Genomic DNA, 26,331 nt, shown 5'->3' with positions numbered 1-26,331 from the left:
ACTGCGCGGTGAGTGGTGGTCGTCTTGTCGCCGGGATCGTGCTTCGCGTTCGGGGGTAGGCTTCGTTGTCCTGTGGAGGTGGCGGTGCTCGCATTCCCGGGTTCCGGACAAGTGCGGGCCTTGGCAAATGATGCAGACGGGAGTGCATGTTGGATTTGGTTCTCTCGGGTGTGACTCGCCGCATCTGGGGCACTTGTGTGTCCTAGGTTGGATACAGACATCCGTGCGGTGGCCTATGGTCCGGCAGTTGCTACAGGTCTCGACCCTTGGTGTGTAAGGCGTGCACAGATGCAGTCCTCCGCCATAAACAATTTTTCGGGGGACGATGGCTTGACCGAAGGTGATAAGTATCGAGCGTGTGAGTCCCATCCGTCGAGCATCTAGTATAGTAGCGTAGGGGTTGCGGGCGATCAAGTCTGCTAGAAGCTCTTGCGGCGATTCTTGCCAGTAGGCATTCGTGATAACTCCCCTAACTGAGCCATCAGGGGGTGCGATATATGCCGCCATGGCATACTCACGTTGGTCGTAGATGATGTGCTGGAGTTGCACAAGCTTGAGGGCGTCATCTTGATTCGCCGCAGACACTATGCAGGTGTTATTGACCGGGTGAATTCGAAGTGTCAGCGTAGATGGGTCGGTCAGTGAAGCGGCCTGCATGAGAGCGGTGAGGAGGTAGCGTGGCTGGAGCATCGTCAGGTCAAGGCCTCCCTGGGAGCGGAAGACGACTTTATATTCGTCTGGGGGAAGAGCCGGCAGTTTCTTGATCTTTTGTGCAGCTGTACGGAGCACGTGTAGCTGCGTCGAGGAGCTGTGTGGTGCGGGAGTTGTGGCGGTATCCCGCGTTTCCCGCGACTGACTCTGCGATTCCCGACCGGTAGGATCGGCGCTTGGACCTTGGGTCGCTTTTCTGGTTTTCCGATGATTCGCCTGTGTTCTCAGGACTTGGGTCCAGTCCCGAGGGTCGTACTGGCTCGGGTCCATGTCGGTACCTTGCACCTGAACCTCCATGCTGTATGAAGGCGTTGGTGTAGTCGTGCGCACTCGAGATAGCAGCGACCGGCAGTTTTCGCCGTCGCGGCGGCCGAGCGTCTCGCCGGAGCTGGGGAGCCGGAGTCACCGGGGTTTCGAGGCGAGCCGTGCCGCTCGCGGTGCCTCGGGGGCCCCCGGCTGGGGGCGGCGGTTCGGGCCGAAGTACGTGCCGTGGAGCAGTGTTTAGGCACGTCTGACCTCGACAAGCGCGTGTGGTGTTCTCAGAACCCAAGACTTTTCTTTCGTTCGCGTCGAAAGCACTGCTCGCACCAGCATCGTTTGCTTCTTCGAGAGGCCGGCTCTTCGCAATCGGCTCGTACAAGTAGGGAGTAACGCCGAACTCCTCAGAAAAACGCAGTCTCTCTAAATTTTTCATTACCGTCTTAGAAAAACAGCACTAAACTACCTGGCACCGCGCTTCGTGTGTAGCGGCAGCGGTCGGTTACTAGTGTTGACGTCACGAGGCGCCCGACCAATCACAGGCGGAAACGAGACGCGCGAGCTGGGCGTGTCCGCTGCTGCACTTTTCTTCGAAATAAAATATATTTGCGCTTTCTTTCGCTCAATTTCGATACAATATTCGAATTCGGAAGGTTGAAAACCCTTATGTACAGATGTTCTCATTTTTTCTGGAAAACCTTTCAGCTTCCCTTTAGCACAGAGCGTACAGGAGAGCGGTTGAAGATTAATAAGCAGACGACAAAGATAATCATCAATAGCCGGGCAAGGGAACAAGAGTTCAGAATCACCTGTGAGCCTCGAGAGTCTGTGAAGGAGTACGCTTACCTAGGTCAATTACTTATAGGGTCATGTGAAGGAAATTTACAGAAGAATAAAAATGGTTTGGACCACATCGGCAGATGTGGTAGACATTGTCATGGTAGACATTGTCAGATCCTGACAGGAAGCTTACCATTATCATTAAAAAGAAAGGTGCACAATCAATGCATTCTATAGGTGCTGACATATTGGGCACAAACTTGGAGACTGACAAAGTAGCTCGAAAACAAGTTAAAGACCACACAAAGAGCGATCGAACGAATGTTAGGCGTAACGTTAAGAGACAGAAAAAAAGCGCTGTGGATCATAGAGCAAACAGGAATAGCTGATATACTCATTGACATTAACACATAGAAATGGAGCTGGATAGGTCATGTAATGCCTAGGCTAGATAAGCGGTGGACCATTAGGTTTATAGAATGGGTGCCAAGAAAAGGGAAGCGAAGTCGAGGATGGCAGAAGACTAGGTGGGGTGATGAAATTAATAAATTCGCAGGCGCTAGCTGGAATCGGTTGGCGCAGGACCGGGGTAATTTGAGATCGCAGGGAGAGGCCTTGGTCCTACAGTGGACATAACATAGGGTGATGATGACCCAGTGCAGCGGTGGCATAGAGGTAGAACACCCACCTCGCATGCAAGAGGTCCGTGGTTCGAATCCCGGTGCCGCGCAATATTCCACCGGATTAAAAAAAAATCCGCGTGTTGATAAAATTACATAAACAGGCCTGGAGTGTGGCCTGATCCGGTGACCAGAACCGGTAACGCACTCCCTCACCAGAGCAGGATTGGCCACCCTGGTGCAGTACTTGGCCACAACGTCCTATATCAACACAACAATGAAACCCCGGCCCTCAGTCCCCAGCAGCTGCGAAGCAACTGACCACGGCGGCGGTCAGACCTGCGACGCTGCAGAGGGTGCTAAGAATCCCTGGCTCCGGACAGGCCGCCATTGGAATATGAACCTGGCAACGTTTAACGCTAGAACGTTATCTAGTGAGGCGAGTCTAGCAGTGCTATTGGAGGAATTAGAGGGCAGTAAATGGGATATAATAGGGCTCAGTGAAGCTAGGAGGCCAAAAGAAGCATATATGGCGCTAAAAAGCGGGCACGTCCTGAACTGCCGGGGCTTAGCAGAGAGACGAGAACTAGGAGTCGGATTACTGATTAATAAGAACATAGCTGGTAACATACAGGAATTCTGAAGCATTAACGAGAGGATGGCAGGTCTTGTTGTGAAACTTAAGAGGTACAAAATGAAGGTTGTACAAGTCTACGCCCGTACATTTAGTCATGATGACCAGGAAGTCGGAAGCTTCTATGAAGACGTGGAATCGGCAATGGGTAAAGTCAAAACCAAATACAGTATGGGCGACTTCAATGCCAAGGTAGGCAAGAAGGAGGCTGGAGACAAGTCAGTGGGGGAATATGGCGTAGGTTCTACGAATAGCAGGGGAGAGTTATTAGTAGAGTTTGCGGAACAGAATAATATGTGGATAATGAATACCTTCTTCCGCAAGCGAGATAGCCGAAAGTGGACGTGGAGAAGCCCGAACGGCGAGACTAGACATAAAATAGACCTCATACTCTGCGCTAACCCTGGCATCATACAAGATGTGGACGTGCTCAGCAAGGTGCACTGCAGTGACCATAGGATGGTAAGAACTCGAATTAGCCTAGACCTGAGGAGGGAATGGAAGCAGCTGGTACCTAAGAAGCTGATCAATGAGTTAGCGGTAAGAGGGAAAATAGAGGAATTCCAGATCAAGCTACAGAACAGGTATTCGGCTTTGACTCAGGAAGAGGACCTTAGTGTTGAAGCAATGAACGACAATCTTGTGGGCATCATTAAGGAGTGTGCAGTAGAAGTCGGTGGTAACTCCGTTAGACAGGATACCAGTAAGCTATCGCAGGAGACGAAAGATCTGATCAAGAAACGCCAATGTATGAAAGCATCTAACCCTACAGCTAGAATAGGACTGGCAGAACTTTCGAAGTTAATCAACAAGCGTAAGCCAGCTGACATAAGGAAGTATAATATGGATAGAATTCAACATGCTCTCAGGGACGGAGGAAGCCTAAAAGCAGTGACGAAGAAACTAGGAATTGGCAAGAATCAGATGTATGCGTTAAGAGACAAAGCCGGCAATATCATTACTAATATGGATGAGATAGTTCAAGTGGCTGAGGAGTTCTATAGAGATTTATACAGTACCAGTGGCACCCACGACGATAATGGAAGGGAGAATAGTCTAGAAGAATTCGAAATCCCACAGGTAACACCGGAAGAAGTAAAGAAAGCCTTGGGAGCTATGCAAAGGGGGAAGGCAGCTGGGGAGGATCAGGTAACAGCAGATTTGTTGAAGGATGGTGGGCAGATTGTTCTAGGGAAACTGGCCACCCTGTATACGCAATGCCTCATGACTTCGAGCGTACCGGAATCTTGGAAAAACGCTAACATAATCCTAATCCAGAAGAAAGGGGACGCCAAAGACTTGAAAAATTATAGACCCATCAGTTTACTGTCCGTTGCCTACAAAGTATTTACTAAGGTAATTGCAAATAGAATCAGGAACACCTTAGACTTCCGTCAACCAAAGGACCAGGCAAGGCTACTCAACAATAGACCATATTCACACTATCAATCAGGTCATAGAAAAATGTGCGGAATATAACCAACCTTTATATATAGCTTTCGTTGATTACGAGAAAATGTTTGATTCAGTCGAAACCTCAGCAGTCATGGAGGCATTGCGGAATGAGGGTGTAGACGAGCCGTATGTAAAAATACTGAAATATATCTATAGCGGCTCCACAGCCACTGTAGTCCTCCATAAAGAAAGCAACAAAATCCCAATAAAGAAAGGCGTCAGGCAGGGAGATACGATCTCTCCGATGCTATTCACAGCGTATTTACAGGAGATATTCAGAGACCTGGATTGGGAGAATTGAGGATAAGAGTTAATGGAGAATACCTTAGTATCATGCGATTCGCTGATGATATTGCCTTGCTTAGTAACTCACGGGACCAACTGCAATACATGCTCACTGATCTGGAGAGGCAAAGCCGAAGGGTGGGTCTAAAAATTAATCTGCAGAAAACTAAAGTAATGTTTTACAGTCTCGGAAGGGAACAGCAGTTTACAATAGGTAGTGAGGCACTGGAAGTGGTAAGGGAATACATCTACTTAGGACAGGTAGTGACTGCGGATCCGGATCATGAGACTGAAATAATCAGAAGAATAAGAATGGGCTGGGGTGCGTTTGGCAGGCATTCTCAGATCATGAACAGCAGGTTGCCATTATCCCTCAAGAGAAAAGTTTATAACAGCTGTGTCTTACCAGTACTCACGTACGGGGCAGAAACCTGGAGGCTTACGAAAAGGGTTCTACTTAAATTGAGGACGACGCAACGAGCTATGGAAAGAAGAATGATAGGTGTAACGTTAAGGGATAAGAAAAGAGCAGATTGGGTGAGGGAACAAACGCGAGTTAATGATATCTTAGTTGAAATCAAGAAAAAGAAATGGGCATGGGCAGGACACGTAATGAGGAGGGAAGATAACCGATGGTCATTAAGAGTTACAGAATAGATTCCAAGGGAAGGAAAGCGTAGCAGAGGGCGGCAGAAAGTTAGGTGGGCGGATGAGATTAAGAAGTTTGCAGGGACAACATGGCCACAATTAGTACATGACCGGGGTAGTTGGAGAAGTATGGGAAAGGCTTTTGACCTGCAGTGGGCATAACCAGGCTGATGATGATGATGATGATGATGATGATGATGATGATGATGATGATGATGATGATGATGTGATGATGACCCCTCTAATTCGTAACAATATTTTATGCATGCCATGGAGCTTTTCAAAAAATTCTGGAGTGGAAGCCCTCGCAGATTCTTAACAGCTGAGGTGAAGCCACCGCTTGCCCCACCTTCTCTATTGAAAGCGCCCTGAACTAGATATAGAACAGCCGCAGTTCGAGTGCTCTTTCTCTTTTAATAAAAAATTTAGACTAATTGGAAAGTAACTGCTTCTTGAATCGGGCTAAAATATTGCCAGTGACGGAGTAGTGCCATCGTGATGTCGCACACAATTGCTAAGACCTTCAAGCTTCATCGAGCTTCAACAGAGACATCGGTAAACATGTGCACGGCAAGGCAGCCCTTGCGAAATCCATTGGAAGTTAGAAGAAAATGCTTCTTTTTCTCCCCAAATGCTTACGTTAAGCGATTTTTCTTCCAAGATGGCGGCGGCCGTCTTCACCTCTCATCTTCAGCTTGGATCATCTTCACTTTAGAATTTTAAGTACGTAAGCATTTCTATGCCTACCCAACGAGGAAGCCTGTCCATTCATCCATCCGTCACGTAAGACGGATCGCCTTAAAGAAATCAATGTTAGAAATAGAACTGATCACTGACCAATGTCAAAATAACGTGTGACTGTGACCAGACGGTATTCCATCGAACTCTTAACTAAACAAATTAATGCATAAAACAAAATGAATTGAAAAGGTAACACTTTGGCGGGGGCGAGTTTCGAATCTACGACCCCACGCCCAGAAGCCTCGCTTAGCTAAACACTTTTTTTATTTACTTCCAGCTTTGTAATATTATACCAAACAACTAGTACACAATGATGTCTGTCGCTGTCTGTGTGCATTGTTAACTCTTTAAAACAACTAGTAGTTGGGAAAACAAAATAAGACAGTAAGATTTCAGAACAATGTGCCTGCCTTACCGGAATGACTATTTTAGAAATCTTTGAGCACTGTCAGAGGTTCCAGACTCGAGATCCACGCAGGTGCACCCTCTTGCTTTCTCTGAATTTCTACAAATCAGGCATGCATTCTCGAAAATACATTAGTGCGTGCCGAGGATCCGGGTCGCAATGAAACCTCACCATACAGGAGCACCGTCGACAATGAAGGCCAAATAGCAGAGTAAAATCAAATGAAGTCCATGTTTGTTTTCTATAGGTAAGTATCTGATAACCTGTGGATCAAACGGAAAATCATTCTTGATGGTCCTCTGAAGCACATCTCACAAGTACACCGCCCTTCCCAACAATGAATGAATATCTAAAGTTTGTGAATTCTTAGAGACCAAGCAATGTGATCACGATGGTCTAATGACGCAAGGGGCCAGCATTTCCTGCACTTGTTCGGCGATGACAGCTCGTTTGCGTTAGGCGTAACGTCGCAATGCTATGCAGATGGGGCGCATGGTGAGCTGTAGGGAGGTGAGGTTTCAGAAACTAGTTCCGTGTTGTCACTTCCTTTAAGTCTCGTGTTTTGTGTGCCACGGCTGTAGTGCGTGTGTGGCGTGACGCAGCAGCGAGGACGCACGCTCAGCTGCTGTGTCCCCAATTGCCGTAAGCTCATCTATACTGTCAACGTGGACAGGGAGCATTGGGAGTGTTAGCTTATGATAACATTTTATAATAGAGCGGCACACGAATTCTTGGATACAAGCGCACTTATTGAGGTAAGTCTCAGTCACCTTGTAGCCTACCTCCGACGGCGTTTATGCATCTCGTGCGAAACGCTTGGGAAGGTGCAGACAAAGTGTGTCGTCTTTTGTAGCTGGGGAAGTCGGAGGGGTATCATGAAAAAAAAAGTTGTACTTCAATCATTTTTTTGTCGGCGCTGCATGTTTTCAACCACACTGTGTACATGTTAACTTCGCCACAGTGTAGTAGCGTTGACATGTGGTGAAGAGCGGCCTCTACAGCGCACGCCCTTTAAGCTACGGAGCTTCGGTACCGCAATAAAGGGCCCAAGACACACCAACATACTTAGTGTACAGTCTTTGCTACATGCCTAAAAGGTCTAGCACTTCTATGAATGGTACTGATTCATGGCACCTACCCGGTAGCAGCTGTGTTTTTTAGTCATCCTTCTGTTGCGATATGGCCGGCACGTTGACGCATGACTTTTGCGGTAAACACACAAATACAGCGCAAGCTGTCAACTGCGCTGTACTCAAATAGAAAGAAAAACCCGTAACTGCTATCGGCAGCTGCGGTTTACTTGCGCAAGGAGAAAAAATAACAAGAAACAAACATAAATGCAATAAAGATCAGATCTGACGTGCGTAAAACTTGAAATAAAGCAATGTTAAGTTAACAAATGCTTATGAAGACGAGAAAGAGACACCCATAGTTTGCTCATGCAGGCCTCTGCATCATCTACAACCATGGAAAAGGTTTCCCATATATCTCTTGTCACGTTATTCTTCCTTGTGAGCAGATCTTGAGCAATGCCAAAAGACGGTGCCCAACCACATTTTGTCCAATTCGTAGCCAAGTTGCCCGGTGCATTAACTTGGCTGACAGCATGTCTATGCTTCGGGAGCCTCTCGTTTAGGCACCGACATATAGGCAGTAGTATCTCACAGGCGACTCCCTCTACGCACGCAATGAACTTGTGTAAGCGTTTAACCCCAAAGGGCCTATCATCTCCTATTTCATTTCTTTTTTACTTTTTTCGCAGTGACATACCGTGTAACTTTTGCGGTGCCTGCATGTATCTGCACTTTGCAAATGGCTCTTTCTTACCTTTCTGATACGTCGCCATAGCTTCGCTGGTGCTATACGAAACAGAACACGTTTTAGTCATCATTGGTAACCCGCTGGCGGTGCCATTCAGAGCGCGCGAGCTCGCAGGCGTGCTAGCAAACGTCGCACGCAGTCGCGTTCACTGTCGCAGCCTCCGTTGTCTGCTATGGTTACCTGAGAAAACGCCTCCTATGTCTAGGAGGTGTTGTCCAAGCCTAGCGGCATGTCATGGTTCATGTGCATGAAAGGTGTCTATTGTTTTACCATGCGTTGCATTCTTCTTTGTCGTCCGACGGAATGTACGAGATTATCTGTCCGTTCTATGCTAACCATGCAAAAACATGAAATATATTAGATGAGCCTCGTTATTGCGTAAGATATGAGGAGCTCGAAACTGGGCTGGTTGTGTCTGTCTGTTTCTTTCCTTTAGACCTACCGCCATACCGCCTAAAAGTGACAGCCCATGGGAATCATGTAGCCGACGCACTCTGCTCAGTAATTTACTAAAATATGGTAATCACGCTATCACTCACTTGTATTAGTCCATTGCGACAATAACAGTAAAGCAGCGGAGCACGGCCTATGGCTAGATTAGATTACAAGAATTTAGAGACGTTATATGGTGTTAAGATATTTGTCGACAAGAAGTTTCGTTTTAATAGACAAGCATTGTTTGGCAAGTGCCCCAGCAATATCTGTCCATCCCGTGACGCCTTATGTCCAGAAAATAAATGCATTCTTGGTGCAGTTAACACATGTAATTATTATAATACTGTAATAGTAGATGATTAGTCGCGTTAAAAAAATACAAAAAAACGCTGGTTGTGCCGCCATCGCCGGGTCACGGTCGCAACAGAAAAAAAAAATAAATAAGCGAACACGTGCAGTCGTTATAATAATGCAATGTAATAGTAATAGAATATTGGCAGCGTTAGACAAAGGAAAAGAAAAACTGGTGACGTCATGGTCCCCGCATCTAGGTCATAGTAAAAAAGAAAAATAAACAAATTACAAATTCTTTTTTTTTGTAGTAACTATTGCTCAATGGAATTGGCTGACGTCTGCGCAAGTGTGCAATGAAGATGTTTTTTCTTTTTTTTTTTTTGAAGCTTGTAACCCCCCTGCTGAAGCACCTTCGGGAAAAGCTGAGAAATATACGAATAAAGAATAAAGAATAGCACATGTATTCGTTGTAATAGTGTAATACTAGATTACTAGTAGCGTTAAAAAAGTAAACTGATGTCGTCGCCCTTGCCGCGCCAAGGTAGTAACAAAAAGGAGAATAAGAAAAGGAAAATTTTTGAAGAAAGCTGTGGAGTGGCAAACAAAAAACAGTTGTGACGGCGTTTCGGCTCAGTTGACACGATATATCTGTGAAATAAATGCATGATTGGTCAAATGAGCACATGTAATTGTTATGAGACACCGTCGTTTCGCTCCTGCCTCCTTGTGGACTTCAACCGGTGAAAAATTATTCGGCCGCTTAAGTAAGATTAGTTAAATTTCGTATTTACCTATAAAAAACTTAATCACTGTTTGTAATTACGTTATTCAGCACATATACGAAACGGTGATTCAGGAATGTGACATCACTGTTCCATAATCAAGAGGATGTGTTCGCACTCTGCAAGGCTAATAGTGCCTGAAAGTTGCGCGATCTCAATTTTTTTCTAGTGCTTCAAGACAAGAATAATTAACCAAAATTCTGCACTTTCAGGGTGCAAATGATGTCTAACGGTGAAGCGTGCTGGTGTTGACGCACACTGTATAGTAGACGTCTGCGAGGGCCTAGTAACGTGCTCCCAACTATGCCTAGTACTGCTGTAATAATCTCATACTGCAGGTGCGCAAATATGGATCAACAACATGACTTCATCGACCTTTTTATTTATTTCAAATACTGCAGGTCATTGTGGCCCAAGCAGAAGTGGAATTACCATACAATAGGAGAGAAAAAACGCAACCTGCGCACATGTGGCGAAATCTGAGAAAAGCAGAGAAATAATCGGCAACGTTACTCGTATGACAAATGGTGCAGAAGTTATTGCAGCAAACCTTTAGCAGGACAAGTGCAGTTCAAGATCTCGAGCAAAATTAGCAGCCTAGCACACAAATTAAGGAAGATAGTTCCAGTATGAAAATGTGTGGGTAATAAAATATTTGTTTGTATGCTTTTATTTTCGCGAAAATTGGTTGTAAAGAGTGCTTGTCAGTTCGGGCATGTTATTCGTCTGCTGCTTAACTTTAGATATGGGGGCGCAGTTATATTGACAATGTTTCTCAAGAATTTGTGACGGTTTATTTTCCTCAATAGACCTAATGTAGGGATACTGTTTCCAGTGATGCGTCCTGTAGGAGAATTTAGTCTGTTACATTCATTAGGTATAAAACAAACCACCTCCCCTCAAAGCCTTTTTAAGCGCTGAATGTGTTTTCTAATGTTTGGATCCCATACACGCCACCTCCACCTGCGTACTCCACCTTTGGCCGAATAAAGGCATTCTATGCACGAGTCATATCTCACAGCCGCCTTTTCTGCATCCTTTTTAAAGGAGGTAGCAGTTTCTGCCGAAAGGTGAAGCAGCGATTGCGAGGGAAAATTAGTGGACAGCTACATGAAGTAATGATAGTAGCTTTACCGAGTGTATAAACTTGTAAACATATACATGTTAACTAAATTAATAAGCATGGTGTCATGCGCGCACAAGCAAACGTAAACACATCTCACTCGATGTCCGCGGAAACTCGCTGTCAAAGCACTCGATTGAGAAAGCGTGGCAGCAGTAGCAAGCGAATTGACCTTCCTGCTGCGCCTCGCATTAACGCGAACTAAGCCACCAAAACAATGCGCGACGGACTTTGTCTTCGTCGCAGATGGCTTTCAAGATACAGCGGCCCGGGTGGGCGTGCGTGGCCGCCCGGGCCACCTGGGCCGCCCGGAGTAGAAGGCGCCCCCTTCCCAACCCTTCCTCCTGAGCCTTTCGCGCGGTGAAAAACGGGGCGCTTCCTCCCGACTTTCTTCCCTTCCCTGTGCGAGATTGAGCTGTTATCGCCGGCTCACCCTCGCACGCTTTCAATCGCGCATGCAGCATACGGCACGCGGCGACGATTTTATCGCCCTTAGACTTTATAAGGAAACTCACGGCGACGCCAGAAATGCGCCTAGAGTGTCCATATAATTGATTTCACAAGAGAAGCTCAGCTTCTGACAAGGTGACAAAAAAATAGTTGAGATTTGTGCCACCCGAGTCATGTCACTGCAGCCAATGTATCGGCAATGGGACATGCCCTCGTGAGAACAGTAACTGCTTTTAGTAGCATCGTTATTATGTACGCGTAGCTGACTCTTTCTCGCCTTCAGTTTGGGAAGAGGAGGAGGAGAATAAACCAGTGCATGGTGTGGTGAGCTAGTGTCAAAGCCGACAAATAGAGAAAAGAAAACACAATACGAATCAGACAGGAAATAGAAGTGTTTGCGACAAGGTCGGCTTGGAGTTACGAGAAGAAACAGGAACTATGGTGGTACTGGTGATGGATTACTTCAAGAACTAGGGATAAAAATGGAAGCCGATAGAAAATTTGCCTACATAAGTAAGCGCTGTCAATCCAATGTGCCTTTCTACTAGGAAAGCAGCAACTATTCGTGTAACCACTCGGGAATTTGACTACACAATGAGCAATAAAAAGGGAGAGGAGATGTGAGAAGGGAATCGCGTCAAAGAAGCTTAGTTCTAGCAGCCCATGTTTCACCTGAGTATACATGGAAAGTGGAACCGAAGACAAGGAAAGCGCATCCCATCGGGAGGTAAGAAAAAGAAAAGACACTATCAAAATGCTGCTGAAGCTAAAAAAACAGGGTTAAACTGGGTCTGCAAGTAAATTAGTAAAAAACCACTTGTGTGACAGAACTAAAGACCAGTTGCTGTGGTAAAGGCTTCTTGTTTTTCAGGCTTACTGAGTCATGTGGGTCCAGGCTGGGAATTGGTCGACCTTGACGCCAAAATTTCTTCGACAGCGAGCATCCTGATTGAAGTGGTTCAGTGACAACAACGATATCTAAGCGAAAGTCAGTCGTTTAAAGTGAAGCTTTCTTTACGTAAACTTTCCTGACTATGACTACTTGCTGGCTGCAACTGCTGCTGCTATCTTGCTGAATAGCTACAAAGCAGGACAGCAATGTGGTCGTTACTACACGTATAGGTGTCCAAGTTACTGGCCTTGTTTTCTACTAAGTTACGAAGTTATAAAACAAATAATGCCTGAATATTCTCATTGGAACAAATATACGACAACAAAAGCACAATTGCTTAGATAAAGCAAATCTTTCTATCTTTTCTATGCTTGCTACTTTCCTAACTATTAGGCCACACTCGGATGTACATTTCTATCATGCAATCGTCAACTGCCTTTTTGCGATGCACTCTAAAAACTAAGGGAGTGCCGGGCACTCTCTTTGAGGGAGTAACTGCTTGTCCCATATTTCACTCTCTTTTCGAGAGTAGATCGACCCTCTTTGAGAGAGAGTAGGTCAACTCCTTGTGACAGAGTTTTGTTACTCCACCGCAAGGGATTGCTAGTACTCTTCCGCAGAGTGATAATACTCTTCCCACAGGGAGTGCTAGTACTCTTCCGCAGAGTGCTGATACTCTCCCCGCAGGGTTAATAGTACACCGCCAGACCGAGTACTTCTACTCCCCCAAACAGAGTGCTTGTACTCCTTCAGAACAGAGTGCTAGTACTCTTCCCAATACCCTCTTAGCCAAGTCCTGGTCACGCATGCAGGCAGGAAATCAGATCAAATTAGGGCCGCTGATATACTGTTCCCTAGGCGGCTCCTCAGAGACACTGGCCCGATTCCAAGCGGCCTTCAGAATAGGCGTGAGCAAAGTTATGCAGGATTTTAAAGTCATTTTTTCCTGGCTATTTGCTGCCTACCGTGAGGCGTGACTGCTCTGAAGTGGCCTATGCGTATGCGTCACGAACGCCACTGAGGAGAAAAAAAAGCGAATTAACACTTAATCTGCAAATATCTTCGCAAATGTCACAATCAGGAGTCACACAATCTAATTAGAATACAATTGTCAAGGGAATCACATACTTATAAAGAATCACAATGCTCTATACATCATGCGAATTCGAACCCGCGTACACTCGCATTTGTACAATTCAAAACACACGTCATAACCATTACACCACAGCGCCGCCACGCCCAGTCGTGTTCTTTTAGAGGTTATATATATACCAAACGTATTTGATGAATCGGCTGTGGTGGGTGGGGTTTCTCTGCAGTGTGCTGTGCTGTTGTGTACTGGAATACGTGTGCGTTTGCATCATTTCCATTCCTTGCTACGACTAACGAAGGAAGACAACGTAGACGACAACGTGAGAACTATTCACGGCTTGTCGTCACCGCAGGAAAATAACAAATGTGCCGTTCAGCTCATGGTCGAGTGCTTCTCCAGTCCATGTTCTCCAAAATACGCGGATACAAAGTATTGCGCCAACCATCCACGTATGTGAATTTAATTCGCGCGTATACTGGTGAGCAACTGCGACGCCAGTACCAGGCATTTCGACGTGCCTCACGCTGCCGTGTAGGCGTTCTTTTCAAGTGCATTAGTTTAGAGTTTGGTTCAGTCCGCTGTGAGCTGTTGTCCAGCATTAGCAGCGGATCGTTAGCGTTTTGAAGCGCGTGCATTCCAGCATTTGGAGACTGCTTATGCCGATAGCCGCGTCAAATGCATTGACACGCATGTTTAAATGACTAATGTGTCCACTTGTTACGCGTGCACTGCTCGTATCCTGTGGCAGTGCTCGTTCTAAAAGCTTCGAAGACCATCTACACTCATGCGTGTGTTCAATTTATATATGCACAGGATGGACTTGCCGGCTAGTTGGTTGAGCATTTTAGAAGAAACAGCGCAACACAAGGACGACGCAAAAACATGCCACACCACGAAGCGCTGGTGTGGTTGATGCTTTTTTTCGTCCTTGTGTTTGCGCTGTTTCTTCTTCCACGATGCACGCACACCACAGGTACGCGAAAGTTTAGGAGCATAAGTGGTTAACTCTGTTTTCCCCGTTTTCTCTCAGTGTCAATGGCACAGCGCGTTGCCCGGAATTATGCACGCTTACCCCCATATGCAGAAATGCATCATAACTTGAAGCCCATGCTTGACTTGATCTAAACGACGCAAGTCGTCAACGCACCAAAAGAAAGGCAGTGAGCGTCTTGGGGGACGTTCGCACCAGGCGTCGTTTATATCAAGTCAAGCATGAGCTTTGTATTAAGATACATTTCTGAATACGGGGGCTAGACATCTGCTTCTTCCAGAAAATGTCGAAGAAACGCCCGCCAAAACCAGGCACATTCGTAAACTTAACTAGGCAATACGAAGCTCCATAGAAAAAAAGAAGAGTGGTATTAAAAGCTTTCAGTATTTTTCTTTACTCCAAAATAGTTGCGCTCTCGTGGCTTCACTGTACAGAGATAGTGCAGCGTTAGCTAAAAAGCAGGAATTTCCTAACTCCATGCCAAAATAAGCTTGTAAAATTATTTACGTGCTAGAATCCAGGGTTTGTAGCGATCCTTGAAAATCCTTTATTTCTAAAATGCCATTTTCAAGGCATTGAAAACCCTTGAATTTTTAGAAGTACTGGAAAGTCCTTAAACTTGTACACTTGGCTAGACTTAGCAGACATTGCCAAGCGCATTTTTTTCCCTTCTGTGACACTCTTTCGCATGTCACAGAAAATTGTCTCTGGAGGTAATAGAAGGAAAGCGACATCCTTAAAGTTGAAATTACAAAGGAGCTGCAGATACCAGTTTTATGCACATGGAACCGGCGACAAATGTGCTTGGAGGAGCAGAAGCAGGAAGCTCAACAGATGAGGCATTCGAAGAGAAGCCGTGAAGAGTAAATTGAGAGCGACAGACACAATAAAAAGAAATTAGAAATGACTATTGCTTATTTGATGGTGAAAAAAGCTGAGGCAACAGATGACATCACATACACTGTCAAACCAAACAGTATGCAAAAACTGCAAATGTTGCAGGTCCAAGTAGTTAATTGTGCTATTGCAGAAAAACTTTGAGCGCTTTCTTGAAATGCTTCCTTGTGTGCGTTTAGTGGTGGGCGGTGAAAGGCAAATTAGCAGTCTTTCAAATGTTTGAAGTCACTGAAATGCGATTTGTTTTGTTTTCTTTTGTTTGCATTAAAGTTAACGGTGTTCTTGAACAAGTTATTGCCTGTCCAAACTACTACACACATTGCACGAGGTCCTTGAAGTTACTGTGTCGGGGCCCCGAAAGTCCTTGAAAACCATCGAATTTTTTTCTTCAATATTGCTACGAACCCAGTAGAACAACTGTCATGGAGTAAAAACCTTGGCTGAACAGGGGCTTATACGCAGAGCACAGGAAGACTAGAAATGCAGTAGTAGGCATGGAGGGCCCTGAAAAAAATGTGCCACATCCGCTCGTCTGCCTTATGTTTCTGCACCGACTGTCGCATTTTTAATAGAAGTGCACTTTCTGTTCTACTCCAATAAACGCAACATTACGAACTCCAGTGTGGGGCAGTCCTTCAGCCAGTGCAGAACTTTTTCTGTACATCCGAGTCAGCTCTGTCATTTTTCCAGCATTGTAGTACAAGATTTGTTAAACTGGTTTAGCAGAATATGAGCAGTATACTCTTAAATTAGCTGTTTATTTGTATGCACAAGTTCAGGTCCTCAGTTTGGTGGCATGACAAATTGCCATACCTCAATAGATACAAGAAACAATTTTATTACAGTTTAATAAAATCCAAACAGTATTAATCACAACAATATAATGACATACATTTCTTTGGTACGTATACAGCCCATGTCTTGGCAGTGTATAAATTCAACTATACACCGCAAGTACTGTGTCCTGACCACTATTACTCACATGTGTAAAACCATCACAGCAACTCAACAAATATCACAGTAATTAGTGACATACACTTTGTAACTGCTTTACATGAGCATAATGTATACAAATGGTCCCTGTGTACCTACACATGACTAGTGCCACCCGAGTACTATTACTCACAGGCGTAAAACCAACAAAGCAGTTCTTTAAAAAATATCACAGCGCTTAGTGACGTACATGCTGTAACTCCCTTGTAGAAACTTACGTGAGGACACAGAAAGCTAGCAGTGGGCATACATGGGAATACCACCGCCTCAATACTAATTCACAAGTGTAAAACCAACCAAGCAGTTCTTTAAATATCACAATGCTTAGTGACATACATTTTCTAACTAGCTTATATAAGCTTTATACAAACATGAGAACATACACAAAGCTAGCGGTGCACCCGCATAGAAGTGCGGCCATCTGAACACGATTATTTGCAAGTGTAAGCTCAACAGAACAGTTCGTTATAATGACCCACATTTTGTAACAGCCTTATACAAGCTTGGTGCAAGCACAAGAATGCAGAAAAATATAAATTAAAAACTTGCTCTATGCATACACAAACAGATCAACACAAATGGTAAACACCGCTTTGAAGACAAATGTGACTGTGGCAAAGCGCAGTGCTGTGCCGGTTGAAATCGACACCCACAAAAGTATTGAGCAATGCTTAAACCACAGGCAATAAAGTGCTGAAAGACTGCGTCTCTAACGTAACTATTTTAATTCAAATTTCTTGAATATAGGGCTCGCTTGCAGATAAGGCATCTGATCCAACTGACCTGATTTTACACCTGCTACATGCAAAAAATGCACTCAGATATAACTGGTAATAATAATTATAAAAGGCATTTAAAAACTTGATAGTATGATGAAGATGCATGACTAGAAAAGTTCTGTCCCCCTCGTACTTGTTAAAAAGGTGTAAGTACGAACATGTTCTTTTTTTCCTCAATTTTTGCATTAATGGACAGCCGGGAACCTCGAACCGACACAAAAAAAAAGATACTGCTATGTTAATAGTGTTATGAATAATTTTTTGTGAAATCTTTTTTACAGACAAGTTGCAGTCTCGTTTCTGGAGGTTGAGCTGTATCTTGCAAAATAACTTGAAAAGTGGTCACATGGGAGCATGACACTATATCATAATGTTAGTTTCAGTTGACTCTCTTGCCCTACAAGTCGCTGCTCACTGTGGCCAGTGATGCAACAGCAGTGTCTGTGTGATTTTCATCACACTTCTGTCCTATGCCATTCTTACCAGAGTTGGCGGCACATAGATACCCAAATTTCGATAGTGTTGCTTTCTCAGGTGGTTGCTTCTGATTTGCTCAATATCAGTTGGCACTTCAGCTGCATCAAACTTCTTTTTTACCTCTTCAACAACAACATCAACAACGATCTTATGACACCTGTGTTGTCCTTCTAGTTGCCTACAAAGACCAGTCAATCTAGCAACAACACTGACAGTCTCTACTATCTTGTAATGGGGGAGAGGTGTGTCCCACCATGTGTTCAACATTGTTGTCACTATGTGGGCTGGCTGGGGAGGCAACAACTGTAATATGTTTGCATTTGCATATATTAAAGTGATGCTTGTACTGTGTTATAACACCTAACTTAGTCTTGCACTTGCTGCACAATAACACTGGCTCACTGTCGTGGTGAAAAGCTTTTGTATGTTGAGCAAATGAGTTGTATCGACTACAAAAAAAGTCAGTGATAGCACACATGTTGCTCTACCAGGCCTGGTGTGGTTCCTTCTGACACTGCTGCTGATGCTGACGCGCTGCTGCTTGCCTCGTAAACTGTTGCAGCTGCAGTAGACATGGCAGTCTCTGTATCTATTGCTGCCGTGTCATCTGTCATGGTAACTTCCAAGTGGTATCGGGCTCACTTCTGCAACAGAGATGTTGTTTGCCCCTTGAGGGCTCTCATGATCAGGGCCAATAATTTCCTAGGCATTGTCTCCTGCATCGAAGAACCAATAAGAACAGCATGAATTAATAAACATAGCTCTAAAAAGTACGGACATCAAGACTTGACCACAAGCTTTGCACATAAGTGACCGGGCTTAATGAATAATACTTGCAGGAGGAGTTACACAATTGTTTGTGTATATTACAGTAAAGCCTCATCAGAAGATATTCAAGAGGCACGGGAAACATGTCTCTCGAAACCAAAAATTTTGAGACACTGAGGAGCCCGACTAGATCACTTTATTATGCATCATCACTAAAGTATGTTTTGGTATATCTGAAGGAATAAATGCTCAGGGTGGCTTAAAGGGCCCCTAAACCACTTCTCGACATTTTTTGAACATTTCAAGTAAACACGCGCATCAAAATCAGAATGCCGTCACGATCGACGAAGCCAAATGCCAGAGTGCGTAGCACTGCCGGAGCACCACAATATGAAGAAAATGAACCCGTGCGCCTCTCTGGACCTATCCTGCACCCCCCAGTTTGTCCTCACGTCACCAGGCTGTCTCTGATGATGTCACCAGTTTCTGGTGCTGTCGATTGGTCGAACGAAAGTGTACGACTGCCGGCAAGGCCTGCAAGCAAATACACACACTCCTTCTTCCTCGTCGCGTTGCGCGCGATGCCATTGTGGGCAGCCAATGGGGGCAAAGAACAGAAACGCCAACAGAAGGGTCTCCCTATGAGGCTCTTCAACACGAGTCACCATACAGTTCCGTTGTATTAGCGCCACCCCTCGCAGGACGACGGGCCAGCGCGGCAGCAACAGAGCTCGTTGGTGTTGGCCTGTCCCGTAACATTTGGAGGTGTACTAGGCAAGGAAAAGACGATACTGTCCATATGGCGTGTACCAGATGAAAGAGTAAAATGAGTGGGGACTACTTTTCAATAATCACACACACGTAGCTCCACTATTACTGCACCGTTTCGAAAAATTCTCGTGGCTACCTGTTCATTGCCTTATTGTGTAGAACTGCAACACCGCAACTAAATTTCAACCTCTGTGGTTTAGGGGCCCTTTATAGAAGACATTCACAGCTTTTTAGTGACTGTAGATTGTGTTAGCTTCCTTCCCAACTTCTGGAATTTAAACACTTCACTTTGCAAGCCTTGTTGCTCGCTGTACCTTTGAGGTGCTCTTAGACGCTCGTCAGCTTCAACTGCCGACACTTTCTGCCCTGCACTGTCCTCGTTACCCTCCTTTTCTGGTTCATGCTAAAAGAGACATGCGCGATTGACTTGTGTAAGGATTGCGTGATCTTTACGCCCTTCGGAGCACACAAGGTGCACAAAGTGAATGTGTCTGGGTTGTGTCCCTTCGAAGTAGTGAATACTCAAAAAGTCACCCTTAGTAACGAAGGTGTCTCTTGTATACAGTATTGTTAACGTGGCAAACATCGGAAAACCAACCAAACCATTTTCAGATGTCTCTTACAACCAAGTGCATCTTGTAATGAGATTCTACTGTACTGAATATTTTTCAACTATGGATCATCTGCATGTACATATAGTCACAAATACATGTTGTGTGAAATGGCGAATCGGGAAACAGTTCGTACTCTTACTTTTTGTCCCTAACATAAGCAGCTGATAACAATATGATAAAAAAGCAGGCAATGAGGCTAGAATGGAACATAATCCTTCAGCTCTAAACAGTTTTTTGGGCCCACATCATTCCCTCATATGACAGAAGGAAACAACTTGATTGCAGTAATGGCTGCATGTGATCTGAGTTGATTGAAACAAACTATACGTAAGGTTGTCCTGTATGTAATTTTATCAGAGTGCTTTTTAGATGTCCTGCTGGTGATCCTGGCTGCGCGATGCTTCTCATGCTTTTTGGCACGATTCCTTTTTTTCCACTCCACTTTTTTTTCAGATTTTCTCCCCTTTCCCTTCCCCCTTGTGTAAAATAGCACACTAGAAGTATCAAATCTGTTGAACTAACGTGTGTATCAAACCTGTTAACATGTGTGCTTCTCTGTGGTCTGTGTTGTATTTTTGCGCTGCACAATTCAATTCAAGATGAAAGATAGAACGTCCCTGCCTTTAGTTTAAGTGTGTGTGTGTGTGTGTGTGTGTCTCTCATGTTTTGAAATATATGTACATTCAGGAGTGCCTGCATGCCCTTCTCTCCTGCTCCAGTGACGAAAAGGAGAGCCTGTTTATGTACCATAGTAAAAAATTCAAAGGTTTTCGCTGTGCCCATTACATCCCTTATCATATGGATCAGTCACAATACAGAGTAGCAGTGGTCCATAATACTAGCCCATCCCAACATAATTATAAATTAACACATACCCACATGCTGCGAAACAGCTGTTGCAAAGCCGCTGGTGAAGGCAATTTCCGCAGCACTGCAGTGGTACAGCCGAGTTCCACCTGTATAGTGACAAATCCATATGCGCGTTAGCAACTCAGTAGTTGCTGATGGTTTCATAAGCTTTACACTACAAAGTAATCTAGACAACTTTGTTGGAACAAATGCACATAATTAGGACACCACTTAAACACTAACACGATTAATTGCCCCCAATCTCTCACTCACTAAGGGATAATACTACTGAAACATCGGTGGAGAGCTCAGATTAACACAGCCCATAAAGGACAAGCGTTCTTTGAGGAAAACAGCTATAACAGCGGTTAGTTTTCTTGATCATTTTATGTGGTAGCTTTGATTTAAATGTCATGCAGTACTATAAAATACGCAGTGCCGCATTTCTAGCACCAGAAGGCGTCGTCAGGCTCATGGTACAACAGATTTTTCCACTGTTTGTCAGTGAGCCGACACATACAAAGAAAACCGAATTCACACATTCATATACAGTGTCAAGTGCACTTCTCCTTCTGAAAACGCAGCCACCAGTTCCAATGTTGCTGAAAGGAAAGGTTATATAAAGTGCCAGACTGCATGGAACTGCCACTTATGACTGTAAATGTATGGTCTGCTGATTGCAGAGGTAGTTACATGCTATTTCTAGTCTCTTTTAGAAGCATTACTAAAGAATAAATTAAAATCTATTCATAAGTCACGAATTTCATGCATCCACAGTTTGGCTAAATAACCTGTGAGAAAAAGACATGTTTACCTGGAATAGCAACCTTTTTTCCTGCTGCGAAACTTTCCTTCGAATTAATGAAATAACTTTACAGCGTCATAATGCGTTTCTCGCAACTACTTGCCGGCAGTGGCGAGTTAGTGTTTATATCCAACTCATTGGGCGACAATACTGCCAAACACAAATGCTTCACGAACACGAGAACACGTCCCTAGCAGAGAATAGCAACCATATATGCCTCTGTGAGACATGATCGCACCTTTGTGGTCAAAATGTACATTAGAACGACATCACCATCTCATTAAAAAAAAAAGCCTCCGTACAAGGCAGCCGCCAACTGCATAATGTGAAATTGCAACTGTTGTCCACTTACTGGTGGCCTGTGTTTGAGTCACTTTTGGCAGTTGACTGGGTGCTGAGAAATGCACGTCCTGGGTTGTCCCTGCAAAACATACAGGGTTATGTCAAATGTGGAAAATATATATATGCCGGCATTTCATCAGTCGCAAAACAAACGAGTAAACTAATAAACAACTGTAATGTAAACAGAGTACACATCATAAGATAGGCTGTCAACTGCTAATGCATTACGCAAAAAACCTAATGCATAGGAAAGACTATATGTATACACACGAAGCTGACACACAATTTAATTCGCTCTAGGTTTTTCCGTGCAGTATATTCAAATTATTATGTCTCGTGGTTAGAGCAAAATTAGTGTAAATTACGAACTAAATTATCTACCCTGGAAACTTTTCTTGAATATGCACCTGTGCACGCTTCGAACGAGTAGCGTTGTAAAATTTACGTACATGGCATTTAACATAGTTACTGAACACGGATTTCCTTTGCCCTGTGTCGTGTACAGTGAGCTACATATATCTGCCCCCCCCCCTTTTTTTGTACTAGCCATACTGCGTGCCACTGCACCTATACGCACGTCAATAAACCTCACGACACAGAAATAAAAAAAGCGCCAATCACCCATGCCTGCATGTTGTAGTTGGCCTAACCTAACCAAGCATGGGCTGTTGCTCTTTATAGTAAACACAGGCACCGTGCTCATTGCAAGTATGTATCATGTCGCTAAGGAAATATGCAATTTCATTGTACCACTATTTTTTTATCACATGGATATATCTGTTGAGAGGCAAGACAAAAAGCAGTCACTTCTCAGAACTAATCAGCTTTCTTAAAACACATTTTTAACTTTTCAATGACACTTGCTGCAATGTGTTTGTCTCCAGAGAGCATACTTGATTTGACTTTCCAATCAGAGACATTACATAAATATACCATGTTAAGATGACTGCCTGGAGCACGTGAGAATTTTCATCTTCGTGTAACATACTGTATCTTGATTTTGTTGACATTTGGTCAAATGGTACACCCAATATACCCACATACTAGTTTTCTTGTCCAAATAACATGCCAATGTATTTTGATTTTTTGGCATTGGCTCCTCTGCACTACGTGAAGTCGCGCTGCACTGGCTCTTTCACATCCTCGTGTCCTTGCAGCTGCCTTCTTGCGTTATATAAAGCGGGTGCCTGAAAAATATAGTATGCAAAAGTCAACACAAGGGCATGGTGCAAAACAACATCAAGACAGTCAAGGCCATGGCAATAAAAAAGTCTTAGCTCTCAGTCTTCCTAGTGAAATGCATGCAAAACATCCAAATGACTGCAACAGTCAACTGCTAAACTAACTTCAATTTTTAGATTTAAGCAAAAAAACAAATAAACCACAGTTCATCCTTGTTTTTCATGAATGTTAGAATACTCCTGCTAATGAATAGAATATTGGTCATTTTCAGACGTCATAGGTCTGTCATGAGTCTGGTGTATCGCAAACACCACTTGTGACACATCCTAAGCACGTGCCCAGTGTGCCCCTCCCTCCCCCCCGCACCATCCCTGGTTGTGCCACTGCTGAAGCCATAATTTGAGGATTATAGCTGCAAACTTGATGCTCAGTAGGGATGAAAATATTGTCCTTCAGCTCAATGGATATATGGATGTGCCTATAAAAAAGGGCAACAAGGCTTGTTATGGCAAGCTTACCCACATTTCAATACTAACAAGTTCACTGCGGCCTGCATCTAAGCTTACTAAAAGGCATGAACTTATTTTCATGCATGAAGTGCGCAGTGGAGTTCATTTTTGACAGACCCGACTACTGCTGCAGTTTGAAATCTAGCATTTTAGATTCTTGTAGGCATGTAAAAGTTGCAGTTAAACCGCAGTTATTAGTTTATTACACCAACCTATTGTTCTGTGTACGACAGACTGGTAACACGGAATTAAAGCAACATTTTATTTTGATATTTTATTTCTCTACTAAAAATATTCAAGCGATAAACACATCTTGATCTGCCATGCTATAGCAAAATGCACACATTACGCTTGTAACCCCCAGAGGAAGGCTGATTTAGCTGTTCATATGACATAACTCTGACACGCCAACTCATATTAGCAAATGCACAGGCATGTCCAAAACAATAAGCGTATGCAAAGCGCCCCTGCAATTGTAATTCCACACAGCAGCCGTTATATTCGATGCCGATGCGTAACTAGCTGCTCGACAATTCACCGAGTTCGTAGACCATAAGCATCCTTTCAGTTTCGCACCGTGCACGAAAACCGCAACAGGAGACAAAACCAGACCAATAATCACACAATTTCAACATGAGCAAAAACAGTTCAGTCTTAGGGATAAACACTGTGAGAGCGATTTAGTGCGCGACGGCGACGAGCGACGGCTTCGAGCGACAAAACGGGCCGTCGCTTGAACAGATGACTCGGTTCTGGAAATCTAGAAATCGTCGCTCGTCGCCCAGAAGTGCTATGAGCGACTAGCCAATAGCGCGAAGCCGGAACTGGATGTACATACATCGCTCAAATACTACCGATTGTCGCGCGGAACGAGCAAATGATTCAATTTTTATACGTGCAAGGATAAGAACGTACTGCAAGACCTCCGGAAATATTTTATGCTACTTTTTATAGTAAAATACATCAACGTAAATTACTAACGCACGCGTCACGCGTGACTGCAACCCTCATGCCGGCAACACCGGGGAGGCGTCGCTCAAAATCGTCGCTCGCACGGAGTAGGACTTGTAGGCGACGAGCGCACGCGACAGCCATCTCCGTCGCGTCGCTTGCAGCTGCCGCGCGCAAGATCGCTTATATGGGGTTTATACTTTTTTCAGCATAAAACATAGATTCCTCATGCGTTTTCAGTAAGTTCAAGATAACGCGCCCAACTGACCTCTTGCAGCATGCAGCTGAATGCCTGCGGCAAACTTTCTAACTAGCACTGGTGCTGCACGTAACTTCAGTGGTCGCAGATTCCCTCTGCGCGAGACACCGTCAAGCGCGCGGTTTATTTATAAAAAAAAAGCATGCTGCCAGCAAAATGAGGCCTTCTGTTATGTGATTCCTTAGTTCAACAGCGTTCCGTACACAGTAGACTGCCAAACTGAATAAATTCGAACACACAAAACGCACGCTAATCACGCTCCGCATAGGCTCGGAATCACGGGCTGGTGAACTAACCATTTTAAGCGTCCTCTCGCCTGGCGTATTATTGAACATACCATAGTTCTGGCAGCGTTTGCGATTTTTAAAGCTCTTACAGACAACGGCAAAGTGATAAAATCACATGCAGTTATCGCGACGACTGGCTTTTTAGATTGACATCGAGAGACAGCGCGTACGCCTAGTCCTTTGTCAATCGCGTCGGCTAAGCGCAGCGACGACTTCCTGGCGATAGCATGACATACGGAGAATGTGCACCTCAGTTAGAATTCACTTACCGTGGAGGATTTGTTGTTATATCCAAGGCATGACGAACGACTGTCGTGTTTTCGTGGCGACGCGAGATGGCCGACACACGATCTCCCTCGGCTGGCCTTTGCTCGCTGAACGGATCTTCTTTCTCCCGTGCTGTGTTGTTCCGCGATCTTGAGCGCGCGCGCGCGCGGTGGAGCCACTCCGAGTGAAAAAGTAGAGCGCTCGCTACGCGTTCCTTTGAACTGCGGCGGCCTGTTCTCTTAGAAGCAAAACGATGTGTTCTTTGCTCAGCGTGCATGAATGATACATTGCCATGTTCGGGGCCAGCCACCTAAGGTTGAAGCAGAAGATTACGCTACGTTTTGTTTTCTATTGCCGCAAGAGTCTGTCTTTTCTATTGTCGCAAGAGTCTTTTCACTCCCTCTCTCTGAAGGGGAGAGTGAAAAGCGCATTTCACTCTCTCCTTGGTGACAGAGTGAACAATGCATTTCACTCTCCTCGACATTTTGCGAGAGTAAAACGACGCTTTGAAGAGTGAACCGGCAGTTTCACTCCTGCGATACCCTTCCTAGTTTTTAGAGTGTGGCCACCGCGTGTGGATGATAATGATTTCCATGTTATGACGCCTACCCACAACGGCGGATAGGCCAAAACGCGGACGTTGCACTTACAATAAACTAGTAGAAATGCAAAAATGCAAGGAAACACGAATTATAGATTGACTCAGGCGTTTCTCAGGGCTCGCGGTTCGCGCTCTTTTATTTCTTATGTTTGTAAAAAATACTGCAGAGGACACACCTATAAGAATCAAGTTGTACGCTGACGACTGTGCAATTAGTACAAAAGTTGAAAAAATCCGCTCACCAAGCGCAGGTTAATCAAACATTCCGAAATGTTGTTTTCTGATGTAAAGCCTGCCACATTTTTATCAACTTTGAAAACGAGAACTGTCTTTATGTTCATTACACGCAAGAAACATCCTCTCGACTTCTTGTTTCGTTCCTGCCATATGCCACTTTCAAAGATCACGCAATATAAATAGTGAAGTACTATCGTGAGCAATATGAGCGGGAACACAGGAGCGCCTGTCAGATAGCCTGGAATCCCGCTATGGGCGATAGGTGGCGGCCACCGTCGGAAACAACGTGGAAAGGAGGACGCTGTTCTAATTACTGGTGGCACT

The 26,331-nt window shown here is 44.6% G+C and overlaps 1 long non-coding RNA gene across 2 annotated transcripts; it reads right to left on the bottom strand.

Moving 5' to 3' along the window:
• Positions 1–16,535: 16,535 nt before the first annotated feature.
• Positions 16,536–25,682, bottom strand: LOC140216781 (uncharacterized). 2 transcript variants are annotated; one of them, XR_011893468.1, is made up of 5 exons: positions 25,172–25,682; positions 22,759–22,901; positions 21,725–21,793; positions 20,594–20,674; positions 16,536–18,281 (listed from the first exon to the last, which is right to left on the bottom strand). It is a non-coding gene; the product is annotated as an uncharacterized lncRNA (long non-coding RNA). The 2 variants fall into 2 exon arrangements; XR_011893467.1 differs by lacking the exons at positions 22,759–22,901; positions 25,172–25,682 and having other exon boundaries at positions 21,725–22,750.
• Between the last annotated feature and the right edge of the window lie 649 nt (positions 25,683–26,331).

Source organism: Dermacentor andersoni, chromosome 3 (genome assembly GCF_023375885.2).
Source record: "Dermacentor andersoni chromosome 3, qqDerAnde1_hic_scaffold, whole genome shotgun sequence".
In the NCBI taxonomy this organism is placed as follows: domain Eukaryota; kingdom Metazoa; phylum Arthropoda; class Arachnida; order Ixodida; family Ixodidae; genus Dermacentor; species Dermacentor andersoni.
Note: the sequence above shows the minus strand (reverse complement) of the source record. Positions and strands in the feature narration are given on the sequence as shown.